The sequence below is a fragment of the Ostrea edulis genome, chromosome 1 (genome assembly GCF_947568905.1).
Source record: "Ostrea edulis chromosome 1, xbOstEdul1.1, whole genome shotgun sequence".
NCBI classification, from domain to species: domain Eukaryota; kingdom Metazoa; phylum Mollusca; class Bivalvia; order Ostreida; family Ostreidae; genus Ostrea; species Ostrea edulis.
In genome coordinates, this window is record NC_079164.1 from 68,546,937 (window position 1) to 68,573,448 (window position 26,512).

General features: G+C 36.4%; 4 protein-coding genes across 4 annotated transcripts in view; 2 read left to right on the forward strand and 2 right to left on the reverse strand.

Moving 5' to 3' along the window:
- Positions 1–26,512, forward strand: part of LOC125645494 (serine-rich adhesin for platelets-like) — a 275,270-nt gene that overhangs the window by 231,520 nt on the left and 17,238 nt on the right. The window lies entirely within an intron of this gene.
- The window catches only part of LOC125683914 (scavenger receptor class F member 1-like), a 223,124-nt gene that overhangs the window by 154,803 nt on the left and 41,809 nt on the right, over positions 1–26,512 (reverse strand). The window lies entirely within an intron of this gene.
- LOC125677990 (uncharacterized) overlaps positions 1–26,512 on the reverse strand; it is a 208,064-nt gene that overhangs the window by 37,227 nt on the left and 144,325 nt on the right. The gene's annotated exons all lie outside the window — the stretch shown is intronic.
- Positions 1–26,512, forward strand: part of LOC130048063 (histone-lysine N-methyltransferase, H3 lysine-79 specific-like) — a 242,555-nt gene that overhangs the window by 1,014 nt on the left and 215,029 nt on the right. The gene's annotated exons all lie outside the window — the stretch shown is intronic.

A 26,512-nucleotide genomic window follows, 5' to 3' on the forward strand; every position in this document is an offset into this window, starting at 1 on the left:
TCTTATAAATTTAAGAATAAATCGTCCAAATGCACAACTAAACTTTTCTGCACCAAAATTTATTTTTCCTTTCCGAATTTTGGGCTGAAATCTTCATTTTCCAACAAAAATAGTTAAAAACTGGATTCTAATACTTTTTCCTGTCCATTAGGCATATATGAGTTACCACATGAAGATTTATACATTAAAATAAACTGTTAACACAAAACAAGTGCCCCTTCAAAAATGGTCTGTTAAAGATGACCACATTTTTGCAGTTACTCCCCTTACATCGGAAGATGGAGTCGCGCTTACCATTCCGGTTCTATGTTTCACATAAATACATGTAGTATTTTAAAACAAACAGTGTATAGTAAAGCTTACGTTACCAAATTCTTTATCAAGCTGAGTTTTAACAGTATGTACTACATCTATGACGAAACAAGGTTTAGTTTCTTCGATTTTATAAAGAAATCTTTAATATGTGCACTTCGTCAAATTCTAGAGTTTGGGAAAGAGGGGGGGGGGGGGGGGTTGGTTATAGCCGTATTTGACGTTTAGTTCTATCCAATTTATTGTGCAATTAGTATCGAGAATTTCAGAAGTAATCTGTTTTAAAAACAATGGACACATAGAATTAAAAGCAAAATGAATCAGGCACGCAGCATCGTAAAAAAAAAAAAATAAGGGGGGGGGGGGTGAAGATAATTTCACAATATTGCCTTAAAATTGACAAGTAAATTTTAATCCAAAGTTATAAAAATCCTTGATGGTGTGTGTGTGTGGGGGGGGGGGGGGGTTAAGGTTGTTCTCTCAGTTCAATTTTACACTTCCACTGTGTACAGTTCACGACAATGCTATTTTTTTAAAAAAGAGAAGGGAGGGCAACCAATCTGTCTAAAAATCGACCTCTGTACGTAAAAATTTATCAACTTTGCATGTAATGATAAAAGGGGGTAGAGCCATTGTTGCTACGTGCCTGATAATTATATAAGTGATTATTTGAGTAATTGCAGTACAGTTCAGTCCATGTTTTTACAAGTACAACGGCTAGTGTCACAATTTGCCCTGCATTTACAGCGAATTACGTTCAAACGTTTATCTGGCGCGACTTGTAATTTAGTTTTAACGGATACAAGAATTGCTGTAGCAGTGATAAGCCCCAGTTCGAAGGATCCAAATTAATCATTTCTTTAGTCCACTCTATGACTTAAAAAAATTCTTGCAGTGCTCCTCTTCTGCAGCTGTAGTTAGTAGTTAGTGGCAATGACTGAACTTATAAAAATGATATTGTGTTAGACAATACTTCACAAAGCAAATCTCCTATAAGTGTCTCTATGGTATTCCATCATACAAAGTCGAAATGACATCGACACCAGAAGATATCTTTTTCTCTATGGAATCCTCATTTAGGAAGGTGAAGATAACGAACAGTGATCCATCTCGTAACTCCTATCAGCAATACAAAATAGTGAGATGGGCAAACACGGACCCCTGGATATACCAGAAGTGGGATCAGGTGCCAATGAGGAGTAAGCACCCCCTGTTGACCGGTTACACCCGCCGTGAGCTCTATATCTTAATCAGGCAAACGGAGTTACCCTTATTCAATATCATTGTGCCGAAAACGGCCTAACAATCGATATGAAACAAGTCAGACAGATTTGACCCAATGATAGGTTGTATTGGCAAAGTAGATTGTTATAACGACCATAGCATTTGCGAAATGCTGACTTTAAACGAGACAGTTGAAACCCCTGCACCATCAACTTGTTTGTCAGTAGCCTGCCTCCATTTAAAAACTAATCATATACAGAATTTGTTCGCGATTTGTCTACATTTTGACATTCCATTGCTTTCTTAAGTATACAGGACCCGTTCCGATGCCGAACATTCTTGACGTTGTGTCGCATCCTGTGAATGCATGTAGAAATGGCAAGGATTGACAAACCTCGTTTCCTAAAAAGACGTCTGGTTTTAACGATATTCTTCACTTAGGGGCAAGATCAAAAGTTCAATGTCTCACAAAAAACTAAGTTCACATAGTTTTCACCAAGACCCCCCCCCCCTTTAAAACTTAATATGACAAATGTTGAAACTAATCTAATAACAAGAAAAGAAACGTACGATTATAAATAACACTCTGTATACCTTTTCTACTGTATTCACAAATGAAAGTGTACATTAAATCTAGTTGCTTGTATTTTTCCTTGTTATGTTTATTTCAGAGTTCGTTGCTATTTCTGTGCTTTATATAAAGACACTTCAAACACAATGTGCATTTTGTATGATCCTCTAAAATTTACGATAAATAACTGTATCCCATTTCCATTCTCAATGATCGTGTGTCAGCGTGGCGAGAATCCCATCGTCATCGAAAACAAGTTTTGTCTTGAATAGATGGTCGGGCGGTCTAGCGCGCTGGTCGCATGCTGCTAGGAGATGTGGCTCCGCAGGTCGTGAGCCCAAGACTAATTAGAAAGAGTAACTACTCGATTTTACATCAAATCATGATACTATACGCAAGTGTTTTCTTACATTGATTTTTATTATTCATATTATCAATGTTTTATTATCATTATTATTACCCCTGAATGACTCCCTAAACCTGAATTTGAAAAAGAAAAGCAAAATTACTTTACTTACTTAGTTTTATAAAAGTTTTTAATACAAAACGCTTGCTCAAATGATGAAGATACAAAATAACTGAAAATTTTAACCCGAATGGCTTTCCATACTTTCTTTTTTAACAAACGTAATTCCCCCTTGTAAATTGACACCCAATTCTTTAAGGTTTCATCTATAATTGATTATTCATAACTTCTAAAGTAAATATTGTATTTCATAATTAAAATTAATTCAGTAAAGGGTCAAACAAAATATTTTGAAGCTTTGTTCGCGAAAGTTCCCCGGGAATGGAAGTCGGCAAAGAATATGAGATGCTGAGCAATATTGTTTGTATATAGAAGGTCTTAAAATCACCTTTTTAATACAACTGTTAAGCTGTTTAATCGCGTTTTTTATTACATGCACTTTAGATCGTCGTGTATAAATTTATTCCGATGACTGTCACAGTTAAGTTACTCCCCTTTACGTGTACGGCGTGCCGTAAACACCACAAAATATCGATGGTTTACTAAAACATTTAAGTCTAAATTTGAAATATTTCCTATTGTCCGATTTTGTCCGATTTTTTGTACGTTGTTAACCACGCTTTTGTTTATTTAATTCCATCGAGTTTGTTTCTGTTGCAATTACTTTGAGGTGATTTGCTAGATTGACTAGACTAAATGTATTTGATAGAAATAAACTTTTTTGTTTCCATGGATTGTGCAGGATAACCTCATCGGTCTCGAAATATTCATAAACGCCTGAGCTTTTCTCAACCTAGGAGATTATCCTGCACGAAAAGTTGCATGTTTTACCTCTTTTAAAAATGTAATCGTTCCTTCAACTAAGAGGGAGATTATAAAGTGACAGATGTTCCTAAAATCGCAAAATAAATCAACACTAAGTCATATTTTAAATTTTGACCAAATGTGTACTATTGACTGATATTTCAAACTCTTGCAGACTCAGACTACATGTGACCCTGTAGGGATTAGAATAGTTCCTCAGTACCCCTTGCTTGTCGTAAAATGCAACTAAGGGGGGGAGGGGGTGTCTTTCGGATGAGACCGCAAAAACTATGTACTCTTATCACAGCAGGTGTGGCACGATAAAGACCTCCTCCACCTGCTCAAAGGCCGTAAGCGCCGAACATAACTAGCCCAAATTTTGCAGCCCTTCTCCAGCAATGGTGTGACGTCTGCATATGAGTTAAAAAGGCTCAATCGGGACGTTAAACTATATACAACCAACCAGACTAGATGTCAAGCTTTCCGAATATTGCACGGCGCCTTGTCTTAATTTGTCACTCCTTTTATCTGCAACTAGTCTTGTCACCGGTAGCTCAGCGGTGGAGCGTTCGCTTCATAACCGGGTAATTGTAACTTCCAACCTAAGACGTAAACATAGGTAGTGATTGCTCCTTCGCCAATCGCTCGGCATTTAGAGGAGATCATCACAGGTCTTTCTGATATTATCTGAAAATCAGAGGTTCGTGTCGTGACAGGCGTTGGTACGTTATAGAACCTTCACTGCTACGACCGTACGTGCTACGCAGAATGTCTAAATTTGTGGCACTTCACCTACGGCTGGTGACGTCTCATTCTCGACGGGACATAAAACAACCAACCAACCAATATAACTTTTGTTTACACATATTTAACTCCATTGTTTCTAGTTGCCCTGATTGCACAAGTACATTAACGTTCATGTACTATTAATGAAGATTGTAAATGCTGTTTTGTTCACATTGCATTGTTGTAAATTCTACGCCTTGAAAATTTAGAATTTAGAATCATCACTATTGAAAGATCCCAGGTTTTTTTTACAGTGTTGATATAATGTGTCCATTGTAAGCTTTTAACAAAAATTTCACATACAAAGGAACAGAAGCAGGTTATATGAATACCTTGCAGTGCAACGGAAAACGAAGATGATATTTTTGTATGGAACTGATTTATTATAATTGCAATATTTTATTACACTTTTTTGTCCTAGAAATAATCATGTTTTGGAAGATGTCATATTTTGAGATGAATTTAATTGTCCATTCAACATTCTCTCTTTTCGTGAAAAAAAATACTACGATATCGATATCCTAGAGTTGTCTAGATATTATAACCTACACTGTAACTCTTAAATCATTCATGTGTCGTGGATTTAGAGTATACTTCTAAAGCAAGGAATAATTGATAATAGACGTTTGCAGTAAATTTGAAAGTTTTCAGTCTTAAAATATTGTAAATATCCGCCACTTTTCATCGATATCAAATTCCTTGGTGTGTTATTCCTCTATAAACCTTGATCGTGAGACCTTCCTTCCATCTATCGACAATCAATCTAACCGACATATACGTGTGAGCTCCATTTGTAGAAGCGACAGCTGTTACTGAGCATGCTGTACTTCTACCACTCCGACACGGAATCACCACATTTAATCTCACTCGGCCTCATATGGAAGTGAAATCTTGTGCATGTTAAGGACATATGCGGGTGTCAAACATTTTTTTCTAAAATTAAATTACATACATACGTTTTGTAATACTATTGAGCACATTTTAAGGGAATATGAAGTAGTACAAGACTCATTGAATGATTTTGATACTTTCTGTTTTAATAAGACCTGCATTCATGTTACATATTTTAAAAGAGATTTCATACTTGGATCTTATGTGAGAAAAGAAAGTGTGAAAACTCTGATGTCTTTACCAACTAAATACTTTATCAATAGTATGACATGTGCAAATAAATGTATTTCATTGAATGGATTGACATCCTCCATAAAAGCTATGCATGATAATAATAATAAACAAATACAAGCTTGTAGCTATAACAATAACAAAACGGAATACTTTAATGAAGCCTGGGAAAGTCGGACAAAATTATTCATGTAACAATCTCTCTCTCTCTCTCTCTCTCTCTCTCTCTCTCTCTCTCTCTCTCTCTCTCTCTCTCTGTTTTTTGCTATAATATCGAATAAAACACTATATATATATATATATATATATATATATATATATATATATAAAGCACAAAAAATTTCACTTCATTTGGATACCCACTTCCGCCCCTACCCGGGGTTGAACTCACGACCTGCGGAACTAAATCTCCTAGCAGCATGTAACCAGCGCGCTAGACCATCTACATGTGGGCAAGTTGTAACTTGTCTAGATGGTCTAGCGGTCTATATATATATATATATATATACATTCATATATATATATATATATATATATATATATATATATATATATATATATACACAGACCCTGAAGCATACTACTACACCTCGAATCGAAAGCGTTTCGTTTCGTTCCGTGCAAACCGTTCACCGTTCCGTGCAGACCGTTCAGCGTTTCGTGCAAACCGTTCACCGTTCCGTGCAATAATCGTTTCGTTTCGTGCAGACCGCTCACCGTTCCGTGCAAAGCGTGCAAACCGTTTCGTGCAAGAATCGTTCCGTGCAAGAAACGTTTCATGCAGTAGCCACGCCTACAGAAGCGTGCAGACCGTTCAAGCCACGCCCCGAGAATCGTGCAAGTCATTTCGCTATGGCATCCAAGAAAGGTACGTAGATTGTCGCTCAGAATTCGATTAGTTATTTTGAAAGCTGAACTATCCATTGTAAAAATCCGAAACATTCTCGAAAAAAATTATGTTCCACGGTGTGTGTTATTTGCGAATACACACAGCTGCCAAATAATCATGATAAGGGTGGAATTTTAAGAAAAGAAAAAAAATGTCAATATCCCCCCCCCCCTGATACTTATATTGTTTTTCAGCATTTTGAGCCAATTCCAACGATACCAAACACTTTATATTATTTTTGTTGAGAAAACCTGATTTTGAATTTTTTTTCTTTTAGTCTTCTTTGTTCATTAAACTATTCTTAACTTCTATATTTAAATAATGCGTACTTGCAGGCAATTCCTGTTTTGAATGTGAATTAGTATGTTCAGTAAATGAAAAGCATACATGTACAACATGTAATAGGGATATTTAATAATTACCGATGTGCTCTCTCTCTCTCTCTCTCTCTCTCTCTCTCTCTCTCTCTCTCTGTGTGTGTGTGTGTGTGTGTGTCGATGATTAACGAATTGGAATTAATTTATTACATAATTAATAGAAGCAAAAATACAAACCATCCAATGATTTGTTTTTAAAATCCCGAGTTCATTACATTTGACCGAGACTTATGTTCATTGTACTTTGATAGAGGTTTTCATTAAAAACAAGAGGTACTGTGAGCAATGCTCACTAAGAATACCCCCCGCTTACCCCAATCTCCCAAAGGGTGTTGGTAATAGGTATAAACTACCTCTTTTCTGAGTGTATAAAACAAATGGCATGACAAACCAAACCATATTGCTACTTCGATGTCCAGTGCGCGTGACTTTTGACCTTTTGACCCCAAAATCGAAAGGGAACATCTTCATCCCATGGGTAGTCCATATGTATGATATGGTAATTGTAGGTGGAAAGGACAACGCTTTAGAGCTCGGAAACCATATTGCTACTTCAATGTCCAGTGCGCTTGACCTTTGACCTTTTGACCCCAAAATCGATAGGGAACATCTTCATCCCATGGGTAGTCCATATGTATGATATGGTGACTGTAGGTGGAAAGGATAACGCTTTAGAGCCCGGAAACCATATTGCTACTTCGATGTCCAGTGCACTTGACCTTTGACCTTTTGACCCCAAAATCGATAGGGAACATCTTCATCCCATGGGTAGTCGATATGTATGATATGGTAACTGTAGGTGGAAAGGATAACGCTTTAGAGCCCGGAAACCATATTGCTACTTCGATGTCCAGTGCGCTTGACCTTTGACCTTTTGACCCCAAAATCGATAGAGAACATCTTCATCCCATGGGTAGTCCATATATATGATATGGTGACGGTAGGTGGAAAGGATAATGCTTTAGAGCCCGGAAACCATTGCGTCTACAGACGGACAGACGGACAGACAGACGGACAACCCGATTCCAGTATACCCCCCCCCCACAACTTGTTGCGGGGGGTATAAAAAATGTTCATCGAGAGTGTCTGGATAATGTAATGCTATTTGTATAATACGTATATATACCATGGAAATTCCTAGGTTCTTTGTCACAGTATAACTAAATTACGGTTAGCTAGTCTGGGTTTGGACTTCGTATGAAAAGTGTGAAATACATTGGATCGGTGCGATATCAGATCTTGTCTAAGATCACGGGTGTCTTGCGCCGACCCAATATATTTCACACTTTCCGCAAGAAGCCAAGCACTTCTGTTGATTTCAAATACACGGATTAACTGACCCCCAATTGTTCCAACTGAGGCGAAAAACCCTTCGAATTTGCATGGAATGTACAAGTTATACACAGATCATTGTTATAGTCATACATCATAGCACCGCTAACCCGACAAACATTTTTTTTTTTATTTTTTAAAATAAGTTATTGAATGACGAAGTATCATCAAACTGCAGATTGAACTTTATAGAGCCCCGTGCTAACACACACGCACATATATAAGGGTACCGGGTTAGAGTCCTGATTGATCCAAAGATTTAGTGTCTATGTGTATAACCTCTTGTAATACATAAGAGTTTTACTTGTCTCCAATAGGAACTATCTAAACATTAAAACCCTAAAACAAACCGTACAAATATACCTGAATTTTATTTTGTAGAAACAAGATATGATGCAAGTGAATTGTACCTCTGAAGTGTCACGAAAAAATATATATTATTGAGAAACGTTGAGTATGTCCTTAAGTAATGTTAGCTATAACAAAACGAAAGTAGACGCTTAGAAAGTGTATGGCATGAAAGTACAGTCATGCTTAGGATCTAGAGTTATTTACAGCGTCCATCGCAAAATTTGGGGTGTTAACTATGCGACGACTGGAGTGTTGGTTTTCCACCGCTTCGGCAGCGGACAAGGCGAGTTCATTTCCAACTTTTATAAAAAGGATCTATTGTCTGTTTAGATCTGTTAATGCACGGAAGGAAGACATGCTAAGGGTTTCTTAAACTAACGACAAAGTAGGTAGATGTGTACCTTGCAGTTCTTGCAAACACGTCCGCCCAAAGGAATCCGGCTAAAAAACATCACCCGATTTGCGTTGAGATCTTATATTCAAAATCTTCTGTTGTTGCATAGTTAACACCCCAAATGTTCTATTGGACGCGGTGTATTAGGAGAAATATTCTCGTGAAAATATTGTTGCATTGGGTGTGGTTTTCAGGCCTCATGTGAATTGCAAGCGGTGTCCTTCTTATGATAAATCAATCACCCTTTTTGGGATACTTAATTCTTTGAAACACAAAAATGTATACTAGATATCTAGTTTTTCTCTGCCGTTTTTAAAGAATTCGAGAACACAGGACTAAACGAGTGATGAATGGGTAAAGAGATTACATCTTCCAAAGGAACATGCACTACTCTACTATTCTGACCAAATGCAGTTATTATTATACACCTTTTCGTAACCTGAAATATACACCCTGAATGTTTTAAACCGTAAATAATTGCATTGAGATGATTTATTTAATCATGATAACAGAGATTTGAAATCGCTCGGGTTTTCTATTTCTATTTTGATGCCTTTTATATTCAGTGTACACATACATCACTGGTACATGTTAGACATCCAGAGATTTAGATGAGGATACCTGTTCATCAAATCGATGAACATGTAGGAAGGTAATGTATTATGATTCAAATTATATCTGACAGCAATAAATCATAACCTACATTGTATATTTAAATACGGTTTATTCTGGTCTGCTATACAGGTACATTATTCACTGTATATATTTCTTTTAATATATTTCAGGTCCCTGATATTACACTTGCTTCCCGATAAATAAAAAATACCGCATAGAAGTGACAATTATCTCTATTATACACCCCTATTTTGTCATTTACACATCCTAGAAGTGACAATTATCTCTATTATACACCCCTATTTTGTCATTTACACATCCTAGAAGTGACAATTATCTCTATTATACACCCCTATTTTGTCGTTTACACATCCCTTTTTTATCACAAGGTATAGATTCAAACCAATCTGTTTGTCTGTTATCTTACGTCCGATTTAGGATTCCTTCACATGTAACGTGTTTAGGTTCGAAGATATGGACCAGTCTGATGCAGGTATGATTATTGATGAATAAATATATTTGAAAAAAAATATTAACTTAGATAACGAGTCAATATATACAAATAGTATTCAGGGTTACCTCTTATTCACAGATCTCAACGAAACCTATATGGTATGAGTAAATAAGGTTGGGGCCTACACTAGTCTGTACCCAATACCGGATAGATACTTGTCTCTTATGTATGTCCAATATAACCGGACAAAACAGGAAACACTTCATCATCGTCCTCCAGACGGTCCAGGCGCGTCGGCAAGTTTTTGACATTGGGGCGGCGAACTGGATTTTTAAAAAAAAAAGGGGGGGGGGGTAACGTATTTTAGCTAGTATGTACATATATTCACCAACACCCCCATGTATGATGGAGAAATAGCCATTCTCTCTGATGTTCGATGCCACGTCCCGCAATATCTTCAAAGCCATCACTTGTAGCATTTCATTCTGGATGTCTGCTGATGTAAATTTGTCTTGCTTCTTTTCTAGCCACTTGAGGATTGACGGATCCGATTCACCATGGAGCTTCAGAAGCTGAATAAAGTTACTTTGCTCGTTGTCATGGCCACGGAGAGGTAATCCCTGTCTAGTAAGAAACCTGATGTTTCGTAGAATTGTTAACAGCTGCTGTCTGTTGCGTGTTTTCTTCTCTGAATGGGCGGCTGAGAGTACTTCACCAATGTCTTTCGTTTCTCTGGGAAGTTTCACTTTTCTTTCCACAGACTCTTTGTGGCAGTCGGAATCTTGATGTTTCCTGAATTTTGACGTGGCATCCTTCCAGTTACTGAAGCCTGTAGATATAAAACTGCCCTCAGCCTTGGAATTAGAAATTTTGCCTTCCTTTGCGGCGCCCATGCAAGTGAAACAGAAAGCCAGATCTTTTGCCTGAAAATATTTTTAAATACATGTATAAATAAACAGTATATCATTTTCAGAAATATCGACTCTAGTGTAATTACTGTAAATGAACCAATGATGCATTTACTTCATTAAATTAACCTATAAAATATCATGGAATAAATTAAAACATATAAAATAATCTCATACACATACCTCGTCATAATGCAACCATGGGTATGGTTTGAACCAGGAGGAGTTGAACGAACGTAGTTCTGGATTCTTTTTGCCGAAAGACCGCTTTGGAAATTTAAAATTAGCAGGTTGATTAATACGTGTTCATCCGTCCATTTTTGAAATCAAAATGCAGAAATATATGTGACAAAGGTAAACAAAAGATCTCAAAAAGTTGTTTTAGACAGTAATTTTGATTCATCTTCGGTATTTTCCTTTAATTCACATGCTCATTCAGCTCATATGCTCATTTATTGTAACAGTTATATTGTTTGATAATTGTTTAATGACTTAGCGACTTGCGGTAGTGTACAATGTAAAGCGTCCAAACATCGATCGATCAATTAATGAAGCATACTTAATACCCTATTTTTAATTATTGTGTACACACGTCGGGCCCAGGTACCTACTTCACCTTTTTCTTTACTATTCTATTTTTTTTTTTTTTTTTTTTTTTGCAAAATTATTGGGGCGGCGACCTCCGCCCCTGCCGCCCCTTTGCCGACGCCCCTGAGACCAGTATACTCGCCACCGTATACGGAATCATAATAATACACACCGTATCAAATATTGCCGTACTTTAACTTCTTCTCTTGTTGAGCTACAAAAATTACATGACTGTACTCGTCACCAGAACGCCCGTATTTATATTGTTGAGCACTCGAACTACCCTCGAATGCTATCGTAATGCCCAATGATAAAGTCCGGTATTTCATATTTAGCCTCTAACAGATATGTGATACATCCCGGAACCGATTTCAAATTGTCAGACAAGTTCATAAAAGGACCTCACGTTGTGTGGGTGAAATGCTACAAATTATTAAATGTGAGCGGAATCCGGGACATTTCGGTTGCGAGACGAGTGCATTAACCACTAGTAGGCTTTAGTCTTGCCATTGTTTAAGTTGGTCAGTAAAGAAAAATAGGTAGTGAAGGTTTAATTTTAAACAGACTGTGTTTAAGTCAGTCGCGTATTCACTAAATTTTGGAAAGGGAACTGCGACTAAGGATGGGTTTTTTAAAAACTATCTTTATTATTATTTTCTCTTAACAGAGGAATGTTCAATGTACATTTCTAAATGAAAAAGCAAAAATTACTTTCAAATTTTTTAACCAAACGTGAAAGGGGCTGCAATGCTTATAACCCCCTTTGAAATTGGCTAATATTTTGAAAATAGTTTAGATCGTTGAGCTCATAAGCTTCTAAAAGGTTAGTACTGAAGGTCATGAGTTCATTCCTGAATTGGGACGGAAGTATCTATGTACCTATATGTACATGCAACAGATGTGAAGATTATCTCAAAAAATCGAAAAGAGTTTGGGGCCTTTATTGATGTATTTTTCTGATGAACCGGCTGATCCGGCGGTTCGGACGAAGTCACTTTCTGATGCAGCTAACGACCTTCCGAAGTAAAAACCCGAATAGAGCTAATCCGGATGTCCTTCTGTTAGATATATCAAACTCAAATCTTCTCTGAAACCCAATCTTCCATACGGATTAAAGAAGAAACGGCTGATCGATCGGCAGGTTAAGTGTTTAGATATCTGATAGAACGTCTTAGTCCTATCGTATATATTCGGCGCTAACTGTCTTCTAATTGTTGTAGAGCTCTACCACGTCAGGAACGTCCGATTCACAGTCTGCCATGCGGCTGACTTCGTCTGGTAAAATATGGAGTGGGTTCTATTCGACTGGGAAATGCTGTTAATCTACCCATTTTCTGATTGTTGTGATACCAGATCCAAACCTCACCCCCAGCCCGTCATCCGAGAAAGTCCAACATAAGACCTCCTAGTATCTGTGTAGGGTCAACTAAATCCTAAATAAGGTCTGGTGTTTGGTTCATCATAATCCCCGATCTCTTGTCAACGATAAGACCCTCTCTCTTGTCAACGATAAGATCCGTTCTCTGGTCCATTATAAGACCCGCTGTCTGATCCATCATAAGGCCCGTTGTTTGGTCTTTGATAAAATGCGTTATCTGGGCCTAGATATGGCCCGATAATCAGTCTGTCAACAGTTCATTACTAAGGCATATGTCACTATAGGATTGAATTTCACATCATTTTGGCACAATAGTCCTCCTGATTTCAGTTATACATCTGTCACTTAGGGGATTTAGTGAACGACGACTTTTGGTCAGCCCTTCGCTGAAACCATTGGTCACAAATGTAGGACAACACAGACTGGTTCTGGTCAGTCTATCAAAGGGATCGAACCTGATGGCCCCCTGTTTGGAACCTGCGTTTATCGGTCTGAGAACGCCCTTGATGCCGAGATCGATAAATCGCTGTCCTCTGTACCTGTGTCCGTGAACAGAGGCAACTGCCCCTAAAATCATCAAGAAGAGAACCTGCATTGTGCGGGACTCTGACAGTAACCGTCACACCAACATGTAAGCTGGTCAAGATTTCAATTTTACGACAAGACGGATGTTTATCATACAATTTTATTATTCACTATTATTATTATTTATTTATTCATCTAGTTTTTCTTTATAGCTTTGATATTGAATCGGTAAAATCTGACTTGTATTGAATAATATTATCATCAAAATGATCTCTTTCACGAGCAGTTACTTTTCCTTTAATTAATGTCACCATATCTGAATGATCACTCGTCAATCCTGAAAAGCAAATGTTCATTTGCCAAACTGATATACATGTATTGTCCTTTTATTTTACGATTCAGCTGAATGGCCGTCCTAATTCATCACATGTTTTGAAGAAGAAAGTATCCCTTACCACTAGAGTCATGCATCATCCGTGCTCAGTTAGTAGAACTGGGGATTTGTTACCAATTAGCATATGCTTATGTCATCACTCCGCCTCAAACTAATTTTTACTGATTATGTTTTCTATTTCACTTAAACGTGCATTTATAATCAAATATGACGAATGGAATGCAATGAATGATTTTATTAAGTCAAACTACTGTTTGGTATCTAAGTCGTATTTTAGTACTTTCAAACCGAATGCTTAAAATGGTCAAAATTAAAATGGGTAAACTTACTTTTAAAATTAGATATTCAATAAGAAATCGACGATTGGTGATCATAATGATGATAATTTGTTTTATGAAGAGTCTTTGGTAAAACTTTTCCCTGAACAGGTTCAGCTTAAGTGCACCATTCTGTTCAGAGTTCATCCATTATTTGTCTGTGCGCCCCTTTTCTTCTCCGGGAGCATTACACCGATTTCAAGCAAACTTGACATTAAGCCCACTGAATTTGGCAATGGGGATTTAACTTTGTATGCCTCTTCCCATGTAGAGAAATTAATATAATGACGACGTCGGGATTGTGTGGGTTGGGGAGCTAAAGACAACGGGACTGTTGAAGAAATAGTCTTGAAATCGAAAATAACCATGTCCGAAATGAAGGAATGATTTTTTTTATATTGTACCCACGCAGACAATATATAAGCTGGGGTCAAACCGGATGCTATGGGGAAAAGTTAGCTTGTACATACACTGTAGCCAATCGGAATATCGATCGGGCTTTCCCGTCATGTAGAGAAAAACGTCTTTTTGACTCAACAGAAAAGGCCGAGCGATATTCCGATTGCACCGGGAGCAAGATGACGCGGTCTTTATCTGTAAATTGCACTGGGAACATGATGACGCGGTCTTTATTTGTAGATTGCACTGGGAGCATGATGACGCGGTCTTTATCTGTAGATTGCACCGGGAGCATGATGACGCGGTCTTTATCTGTAGATTGCAACGGGAGCATGATGACGCGGTCTTTATTTGTAGATTGCACTGGGAGCATGATGACGCGGTCTTTATCTGTAGATTGCACCGGGAGCATGATGACGCGGTCTTTATTTGTAGATTGCAACGGGAGCATGATGACGCGGTTTTTATTTGTAGATTGCACTGGGAGCATGATGACGCGGTCTTTATCTGTAGATTGCACCAGGAGCATGATGACGCGGTTTTTATCTGTAGATTGCAACGGGAGCATGATGACGCGGTCTTTATCTGTAGATTGCACCGGGAGCATGATGACGCGGTCTTTATCTGTAGATTGCACCGTGAGCATGATGACGCGGTCTTTATCTGTAGATTGCAACGGGAGCATGATGACGTGGTCTTTATCTGTAGATTGTAACCTTACAGGGTAACACGTGGCCGTACACGTGGGGAAAACGTTTATCAGGATCAGTAATATTTCATAAAGAAGAAAATTAAAAGATATGTTCTGTATGGTTTGTAAAAACAGATTTAGTGTTCTTAATGATAGAATAGAGTTTTGTAAAATAGATTTGTGTTCTTAATGATAAATAGAATTGATTAATTTTATGGAATTTAAGGACTAGGTGCTTTTTGGGCCAAATTCGACCCCGTGTTCAAATTAAGATATCCCCCAAAGTTCTTTAATAAGGTATGTTTTTATAAAATGATTATCATATGTCCGTAAGAAGCTTTATTTTTATATAATACATACGTAAATACAGTATAGTTTACGATAACATTGTGCCATTTTGACGTTACGTTATGTGACGTCATGAACAAGAAGGCTGTGTCTTACTATTATCATTTTTTGATAAAAATTAAAGGGTACTGGTACGGCACAGTATGTAACAAAGAGAGAGTATGTTACATACAGTGGCAGAAATGGCGAAAGTATGAACAGTGTAACAATATTTTTGGTACATAGCATTGCCATTCGTGCAACGCTTTGCAACCAATTGTTACATACCGTGCGGGGACTGCACCTTTTAGGCCGATTCCGGGACAGCACCAGGGACTGTATCGTTGTTGCATAACGTGTCGTATCAGTGCACTGTGATCATTATTTGAAAAGTTTAATTGACTCACTCCGAACGTTTTCATGAGTTGTAAATTATTAAATGTGGCGGATGTAACGATTTGAACGACGATTTGTGTAACCGTATTTAGTAATTGTAGAGTAACCCATATTCAATTAATTTTACCAATCAGAGTTTGGTTTGTGTCTTTACAATTGGATTAAATTGCATTGTTTTGATATGAATTATCTAAAACCTATAAATTTGCTTTAGTGGGACCATATCGATTTAGGGTGATTGTTCCCAACCTATTGGTTAATGGTTCTACAAAGGCTACCCGTGTCACCATTATAATATAATGATCATAATGGTTACCTCTTGTCACCCATTGATGTAATAGTCATAAAAGGGTTATTTCTTGTCGCATATAAAGGTTACCTCTGGTCACCATAGATATAATAATCATATAAGGGTAACCGTTGATTGTTTGGTACCACTTCAGCAACGACATCTGCCGTTCATTACTACTAGCAACTTTATTCCCAGACAAAACCACCTCCGTACATGGACACAGAGTCCCAGACCTCTAAAGACTCTACATGAAGCAGGACTCTCACCGAGTACCAGCGCCTTTACGCTTCCACCATTTTGTACCGTGCAGTGGTCTGAACACACTCGCCTTTCTAAAGAGGGACTCTACCACATCACTAGGAAAACTAACTCAATGGGGAGGCATAAGCAGTTTACTATATACTGTCCGCTACAATAGAACTTTCAATGACATCAAATTCGTCTCAACAACGTTAAAAAGGGTTATTGTTGAACATCATTTGTGAAGTTGCATTAAGCTTTGAAATGAAAAACAACATTAAAGCTTGTGAGCAATTTACATCATTCAGTGGCATGTCCAGAATTAAAATAAAATAGCTTAGGTGGGTGTCTTTGTGTAACTTGTCCGCCCAAGACAGGTGTTGACCGAATGATAGGTTATATCGGCAAACTAGATCGTTATAACAACCAAAGGATTTGCGAAATGCTGACTTTAAACAAGACCCCTGTATCATCAACTTGTTTGTCAGTAGTCTTCCCCGATTTAAAAACTGACCATACGCAGAACAAGCTCTTGTGTGTCGAGTCAGTAGAGAAATACCATATACAGGTGATAATGGTATCTGATTAAAATATAAGTCTAATCCAACACATCAATCTAATTAAAATAAGATGTTACATTTGCCTACTCATGAATCACCACACTAGCAATGATTAAGCAGATATAACATCCATTTGATTTCCTACATTTTATAGTGAACTAAACCCTGGTTAAAACAAAAATATGAAATTCTAAACACACACACACACACACAGAGAGAGAGAGAGAGAGAGAGAGAGAGAGAGAGAGAGAGAGAGAGAACTATATTGTTTTCTCTTTGAAACACGCTACTAAATGGAGAAGTATGGTCAGTAGTTCTTTTTAACCCTTTTTTACTTCATACTGTAGAACGGGGTGATGACTTCAGCTGTATATGATATAGAATACAATTCGTAATTTGACTATACGGGCGTTTTTTTTTAATTCGCTGCCAAGATATTACCTGAGGTTAAGAGAAAATAATTACAGTGAAACTTATCTGAACCGGCCAGTTCTCGGACTGCAAAAATGGCCGGTTTAGGGGGATGGCCGGTTTACCGAGAACTTAACATTTACAGACATTTTATCTCAATTTTCATTAGATATGTCTTCTTTATACCACGAGCCATATCATATAATGTTCAAGGACTATTATTTCACTCTTGGAAGTAAAACAAAATAAATTACTAAAATGTTTATTTCCAACTCAATTTGTGCGATTGCAGCTTTTAATACACAAAGTAGGTACTGTTCACTTTGATCTGGTGATCTAGTTAATCATCGGTGGAGATCAAATCCGCTTGTACCGGAATATTCTCGCTGAAATAATCTAAATTTAAATTGAAGATTTATTACAGAATACATTATTGGCACTCCTCTTAGCTATACATATATGCAAGAACTCTGTTTATGTCCATCGCTTATGTCTTTAACATTTGTTTTGACGTTTGTGAAAAGCACAGTTACTGTAGTAAATATAAAATTGTAATTGATTATTTAGGAATTTCAAGTCTATGGAAACCAAGAGAATCAATATATCTTTTGATTGATTGATTGGGGTTTTACGCCGTTTTCGCAATATTTCAGCCATTTTACGGCGGTTAAATAATTCAATTATGTTTGGTTGTGAGTGTATGAGTTTCTCTGACGGCCCCCAGTGATATCTTTTGATAATTATCATTAACAGTCCTGTATTTGTTCTTAATTCACTTTCGCTTATACCCACATATTGTAATATGTTGCAACAATATGGAGTTTGATACTCTGATCAATATCTCGTACATTTTGTACTGAATTTGGAATGGTCATTTGGACTAGCCAGGTGTCACTAACACCCTTGACATCACAGGTAAAGCATAGAAATTATAGAGGTCGCTTTTATTTTTCACATCTACGGGGGATAATTTCCCACCTGGGTGGTCAGTTATTTTTCATACCTGGCCGATCTTGATCACTCCTCTGCATGACCAAAATTTTCTGGTCTTGAAAATGTGGCCGGTATTATGAGGGAAAATTACACATGTTTGTTAACAAATGCTCTATAAAAAGGACAGGTGTTCGGTTTTCAGGAGTTACCGACTTAATGAGAATTTCATTGTAAGGAAATGTTAAGATTTCTGCCGGGATTTTAAAAATCGGCCGATATTGAGAGAGGATCGGTTCTCTCAAGGGCCGGTTTAGAGAAGTTTTACTGTAGTATAGTATAAAATGCCAATGAAAGGTGAAAATAACGAACAGTGATCTCATAACTCCTATAAGCAATACAAAATAGAGAGTTAGGCAAACACGGACCCCTGGACAGATGTGGGATCAGGTGCCTAGGAGGAGTAAGCATCCCATGTCGACCGGTCCCCCCCCCCCCCCCCCCCCGTGAGCCCTATATCATGATCAGGTAAACGGAGTTATCCGTTAACCATTCAGCCTTGTTAACATACACAAGTAGCACACATTTATATTCAATGATGACAGACCAAGCAAATAACCCGAACTCTTTTGAATATATCAAATAACAATTAAACAAACCCATGAACAAGTAGCAAATCAGAAACAAATATTGAGCTCTAACATTTAACCTGAAAATCTTCCCAAACTTGTCAGGTTGTTACATTGTATGCAGAAAGTGTTTATCCCCACCATCAACCGGTCTTGTACAGAAAGATTTAAGAGTATCTATCTTATATATGACCGATATATTTTGTAGTGAACACCATGGTACAAATGAAATTGATTTATGCACGAATACATTCACTGAAGTATTAAAGCATTCTTTAAAGTTCTAGTGTACATTTCCTTATAAATTATAAGCTAAGATATTGTTTATAAACACATTATCTTTGTACAATCAAGTTATATTCTTTTAAATCAACTCAAAACAAGTAACTAAGGTATTTTACACTCACCTAACGTAATACAATCTACCTGTATACTGTAGGTTATTAGTTCAATTCAATGTTTGTTGTTACAGTAGTGCACAAACACGTGTATCCCTACAGGTAACACTAACAAAGACTAATGTTACTGTAGAGATCTAGATTTTCCCAGTCTTCACATACATGCTTTGGTGTAAAACAATTAAAGCAATGAACGACACACATATAAACCCATGAACAGGTTTTAAAAAGACACTTTCATTGCATCATTGTGGACCTCTGCTAAATTAGTTTACCCGTAGATTAGAATGCAAGCCTTGTGATGGCACTTATCCTGCCCATTCACCTACTCGCAAAACTGTTCTCTATAGAGTACTTATTTACAAAGAAGCATTGTAAACAATCAACATATTTCTAATGTACATACAAGGGAGGGGCATTAATTCTGTGTTACAATTTTTATCCTTAAAATCACTCGCACATTTGTTCAAATTGACTTTTCGATATAATCGTTTTAAACGGCGGTTGACAACATGATCTAAATTAAACTTACCATGACCTGGTAGCGCCGGTCTCTCATGGAGGGCTGGATAATACCACGTACAAATTAGGCATTTTTGTCATCAATCAATTTCAAAACATAGTCAGACTGAACATCGATGTCTGATTTCTTACTCAGTTTTGTTGTCCCTGCAGTATAATTAGCCCTATAAAGAATGGAAAATGCCATGCTTAAGTAAAGTTCCAAGTTGACACCAACAAGCTATGCCGCCATTTTCGTTTGTATATCTCCAGCGTACGGAATCTCACGAAGTCTCTTGGAGCTCTATCTAGCTGTATTGCGTTCCGTTCGTTACATTTGATTATCAATTCATTTTTAAGTAAAATAGAAAAAATAATTTGTACTAATTTGTCAGAGGTGGTGTGATGACATAAACTTATGCTAATTAGTGACATATCACCAGTTCTACTAACTGAGCTTGGATGTTGAATGGATCCAGTCGTAAGAGAAGTTGTCCTCTTCTAAAATGTGATGAAATAGGACACCACTCAGCTGAATCGTAAAATAAAGGACATTTATCAGTTTTGCAAATTAACATTTTCTATTTAGAATTGCCGGGTGATCGTTCAGATATGGTGACATTAATTAAAGAACAAGTAACTGGTCGTGAGAGAGATCATTGTGATGATAATATCCTGCAATACAAGACAAAGTTTGTCGATTCAATATCAAAGTTAATGGGAAATAAATAAATGAATAATAATGGAAGATAAATTTGTGTGATAAACATCCATCTGATCGTAAAATTGAAAACCTTTACCAGCTTACATATATGTTTAACGGTACTTTCACAATGCAGGTTCTTGTTGATTTTAGTAGCAGTTGGTTTCTTTCACGGACACATTTATCGAGGACCGGGATTTATCGATATCGGCATCACGTGCCTTCTCAGACCGGTTACAATCAACGAGCCCCCAGCATATCGATTAGACGTCTCCGTATGAGTGGAAAAAACTCTCGAGACGGACGTTAAACAATATTCTAAAATTTTAAGCAATGGATTGCATATGGAAAATGCAAAATGAAAAAGAACTTGTTGCATTGTCATAATGGATAAAAACTATAAGAGGAACATTGAAATCCCACATTAGACACATCAAAACAAAAATACATACCATCTATCCTTCTATGTTTAGTACATCAAAATTGATAAACGAATCACATAGCTTACATAAGGAAGATGCGTTGGTTCCAGCTGACGAAGCTTGTAACAACATTGTCTTTGTTTGTAAGGTTCATTATTACAACTGTATTCTAAACGAACTTGGTATTAATCTCTTAATCGCGTCTTTTCATGCTTTACTTGGTCAATAGTGATATAAAATTGTTATTATGCGGTGAAGTTAATTTGCCTCTGCAAAATGATATAAATATTTTTTAAACTGTTCATATGCAGAACAATCTCAAACGTATCAATTAATTTGATAGATATAAACACCGTATGCAGGTGATAATGAAATATTGCTACACAAACACGGAAAGCCGACGACGGAGAAGCCGAAACCAACCCACCTATCATAAAGATGAGTCGTTAGTCCGCCGTTAATATCTATTTCCAATAAAATATCTAAGTATGAAGCAGAAGCGGACGACTCTGTGGTGTATTTTATGTCGAATCCACAGGGATATACATGTATTGAATCGACATATGAATGAAAATTATTATTGTTAATAGATAAAACGTGGTCGATATATCTAAATGTCGCATTGTAGGCAACATCAAGAGATTTTTTCTTCTCACTTGAAAGTTTTTGAATAAATTCTGTAGAGTGTATCGTCGTGTTGGGGAGTAGCATCAGGACGATTGTGTTGTGCAACGTCGACAATTCGGTAGAGGTAGCATTATGGTGTGGGGTGGAATAACAGCACGGGGAAGGACCCCTCTACAAATTGTCAATGGAAATCTCACCGGTGTACGCTATCGAAACGAAATTATTCAGCGCCATGTGATACCCTTCATACAGAGACAGTAAGATCCCATCACTCTGCAGCACGACAACGCAAGACCACATATTGCACGTGTAGTCAGGGACTTTTTTGTTCAACAGAATGTCGATGTCTTGCCTTGGCCAGCTGTTTCCCCCGATTTATCGAAACATATGACTAAATTAAAAATCTTTGAATTTTTTTCATTTTAGCTTCACAGCACGACGAAAGCAAGGCGTCATCTAATGCGGAATTAAGTACAACCACTGTTTCTGGTAATTGTAACATCTACTTTAATTTGTATACGCCTGTTATCAACCTAGTATTGTTTATGAGAAAAATGGATTATTCTGGAGAATATAAGCCGCACCCTGTCTGAGGTATTTGATTGACAAATCTCAGACAAGCAATGAAGTAAGTTAGAATCTGCTAGTTAATATCCATCAGTGGGAATTATTTCTGAAATACCTGATAGGCTTCAATTTATATCGCTATAAAGGAATAATATAAAACATAATATGATCACCATTGTGAATCATTGGATTCTGTTATCCTTCAATCAAGGTGTCTTTTAGAGAATTCTGCATAATTTCTTTTTGCTAAGGAACAAATGATAATTCCTCTACTTCTCACCTCTGTAAAAATGTGAGACTGAATTCTAAACTGTTTCTTAATATGGTGTCCAGAGCGTTAATGAAATGACTTTTTATCCATGACCTTGGTCCTTAGCTTTGAACCAGAAAAAGAGATTTTTTCTCTCTACCTACCACCTCTGCAGCATGTACAATGCACAAGATTAAAAGTTTCAAAGGGAAATTTGAGCCACGTGTGTACTTGTTCAACCTCTAAATCCGCCACTGCACTTGTATAACCACTGGGTCTTTTTCGCAAATGGCGGTCTTGTAAAATCGATTAAGAATTCAGTTTGAAAAGATGTAGAACGTTTACAGGTTTTCGTTTGCCATGTTTTGACAGCGTGTTTTGGAAAATGATAAATATATCAAAGAGTTGTCAATAATATTGTGTTTGAAAGCACAGATAGCTGGCAATTCTTATTCATTCTTAGTTTTCAGAGTAGTCAATCTATTACAATTGGATCAGTATTCATAATTACAAGTAAATATAGAGATAATGTTGATTTCGAGTGAAAGTTATTCTTTCTTCAGAATAAAATTGTTGCATTGAAAATGAAAATTATTTTTCGTTTTGAAAGATACACCAGCGACTCTAAAAATGGAAAATGTTCAGGAAATACTAGTTAACGGTACACTGAAATCTTTTATCAGACATAGGAAACAGGATCAAAAATTCTAATTTAACTAACAGTCATGTGTATGGTAATGAATAATTCTTTAGATTAGACTGAATCCTAAACTTTTCTTTATATGGTGTCCAGAGCGTTAATGAAATGACTTTTTATCCATGACCTGAGTCATTAGCTTTGAACCAGAAATAGAGATCTTTTTCTCTCTACCTACCACCTCTGGAGCATGTACGATGTATAAGATTAAAACCTAAAACGTTTGCTATCCTATCATGGTCGTATTTGTCCGGACCCACGCCATCACCCATCTGGGCACTTTTTTCATTTTAGCTTCACTGGCAGGCGAACGCCAGGGGTCATATAATACGGATTTAACTGCAACCACTTCATCTGGTAATTATACCATCCATGTTAATTTATATCGGTCTGTTTTCAACCTAACATTTTCTATTTAAACTTTTTAAAGCTATTCTGAAGAACATGAGTTGCGAGCTTTCTTAAGTATCTTAATCAAGCATTGAAGTAAGTTAGAATATCCTTCTTAATATCCATCATTGGAAATTGTTCCTTAAATACCCGGAAGGTTCTAATGTACATTGCTATGAAGGAATGGAATGATGTTGGGATTTTAATAATTTATTTAGTTGCTTAGTTATGTTTTTTTGCAGTGGATAGAGATGAATTGGTTAGGTACATTGAACAGTTGTCAATATTTCTGAATAGCCGTTTTTATTTTGTATCTTGAATAGAAAATATAATATGATCAGCATTGTAAATCATTGAATTCTGTTTTTATCTTTTAATCAACGTGTCTTTGAAGAATTATACATATATTAATTTGATACAGAAAAAACCCCGATTATTGCTGTACTTCGCATATCTGTTAGAATTTTGAAACTGAATTCTAAACTGTATTCTTAATATGGTGTCCACAGCGTTATTAAAATAAATATCTATGCATGGCTTGGGTTTTGAGTTTTGAACCAGAAATAAAGATCTACTTCTCTCTAACTACCACCTCTGCAGCATTCAGGGTGTATGAGATTGAAACCTGAAACATTGGTCTCCTATCATGATCACATTTGTCCGGACGCACGTAAACAATATCTAGACGCTCTAATACTTGGAGAAGTTGTTACAACAGGGGCGGATCCAGCAATGTTTAAAAGGGAAATGTGAGCCACGTGTGTACTTTTTCAACCTCTAAATCCGCCACTGCACTTGTATAACCACTGGGTCTTTTTCGCAAATGGCGGTCTTGTAAAATAGATTAAGAATTCAGTTTGAAAAACGGTAGAACGTTTACAGTTTTTCGTTTGCAATGTTTGACAGCGTTTTTTGGAAAATGATAAATATATCAAATAGTTATCTATTATATTGTGTTTGGAAGCACATATGGTTGGCAATTCTTATTCATTCTTAGTTTTCAAAGTAGTCAATCCATTTTAATTGGATCAGTATTCATAATTACAAGTAAAGGTAGAGATAATGTTGATTTCGAGTGAAAGTTATTCTTTCGTCAGAATAAAACTGTTGCATTGAAAAATAGAATTATTTTTCGTTTTGAAAGATACACCACTGGGTCTTTTTAGCAAATGACGATCTTGTAAAATCGACTAAGAATTCAGCTTGAAAAGCTGTAGAACGTTTACAGATTTTCGTTTACAATGTTTTGACTTTGTTTTTTGGAAAATGATAAATATATCAAAGAGTTATCGATTATATTGTGTTTGTAAGCAGATATGGTTGGCAATTCTTATTCATTCTTAGTTTTCAGAGTAGTCAATCTATTTCAATTGGATCAGTATTCATAATTACAAGTAAAGGTAGAGATAATGTTGATTTCGAGTGAGTTATTCTTTCATCAGAATAAAATTGTTGCATTGAAAAATAGAATTATTGTTCGTTTTGAAAGATACACCAGCGACTCTAAAAATGGAAAATGTTCAGGAAATACTAGTTAACGGTACACTGAAAAGACGAAAGCAAGGCGTCATCTAATGCGGAATTAAGTACAACCACTGTATCCGGTAATTATAACATCTACTTTAATTTGTATAGGCCTGTTATCAACCTAGTATTGTTTATGAGAAAAATAGATTATTCTGGAGAATATAAGCTGCACCCTGTCTGAGGTATTTGATTGACAAATCTCAGACAAGCACTGAAGTAAGTTAGAATCTCCTAGTTAAAATCCACCAGTGGGAATTATTTCTGAAATACCTGATATATTGAAGTATTCAGTATAATGTTCACTTGAATCTCATAGATTATTGAAACATTCAGTATAATGTTCAGGGGAATCTAATTTGAAGCATTCAGTATAATGCTCACTTAAATCCTATATTGAAGTATTCAGTATAATGTTCACTTGAATCTCATAGATTATTGAAACTTTCAGTATAATGTTCATCGGGATCTCATTTTGAAGCATTCAGTATAAATGCTCACTTAAATCATATATTGAGGTATTCAGTATAATGTTCACTTGAATCTCATAGATTATTGAAACATTCAGTATAATGTTCAGGGGAATCTAATTTGAAGCATTCAGTATAATGCTCACTTAAATCCTATATTGAAGTATTCAGTATAATGTTCACTTGAATCTCATATATTATTGAAACATTCAGTATATCTTCAGTTGTTCACCTAAATCTCATTGGAGGCATTCGGTATAATGTTGTCTTAAATCTCACATTGAAGCATTCATATATGATTATTAGTCTATCGTCTGTTGCTGCATTACCCCTGGCAATCATACTAAGTTTGTAAACATTCAGTGTCATGTTTACTAGTAAATGCATTATACTGTTGATATATGTTACCCTGGTGCTATCCTCAACCGAGCAGTGCATTTAAGTGTTAGACATTTAGTATGTGTAGTTACATCACCTATTAAACATTAAGTATGTTTACATGTCATGTGTATCACTGAGATATACTGCTTTGTGAATAGTCAGTACATGTGTACTTGAAGGTCATTTGAAACATCGAGTATAATGTATACATCTATAATTATTCTCATCTCCCTTGCTCTGTTGCTATCCTTCTACTAGCATTGCATTTTAGCTGGTAAACATTCAATATAATGTTTCCCTAAATATATACTGCATGCTTGCCTTAAAATCCTGTACAAAGTCTGTAGCAGACAGCTAACATACAAAGTGTGCATTAATGCTGGTGAATACATTACATGATGGATATTTCGTAGTGTTTAGAAACATTAAGGCTTTAATGTTCTAGGATACCAGACTACTTGTCATGAACTATTACACATTTAAAAGGCAGGTCAATGGTTAAGGATATTATTCCCTCTGTGGTAATTTTCAGTATAATTTTGCTGAAACTTGACACATTACATATGGGTAAAACATTTGAGTTCCTTTGGGTAGCACGACCGGGTTTTCCATATATGTATGATATATGTTTTACATATAACATAACCTGCAAATTTAAGACATGCTAAAGGAACATTTTATACATTGTTCTATTGTCCAGTAAGATATTTTTATCACTAGAAGTGAATTCATGCTGTGTGTGCATTGGTGAGCATATATATAATATAGCTAATAAGTGGCATATTCAGCTTATTCTTAATGAACTCGCTTTAATGCAACATTTGTGTGATACTGCTGTTTATTTATGTCCCTTCCTTTTCTACCTTGGACGCAAGTCTCGGTGTTCATTGCTGATGAGGC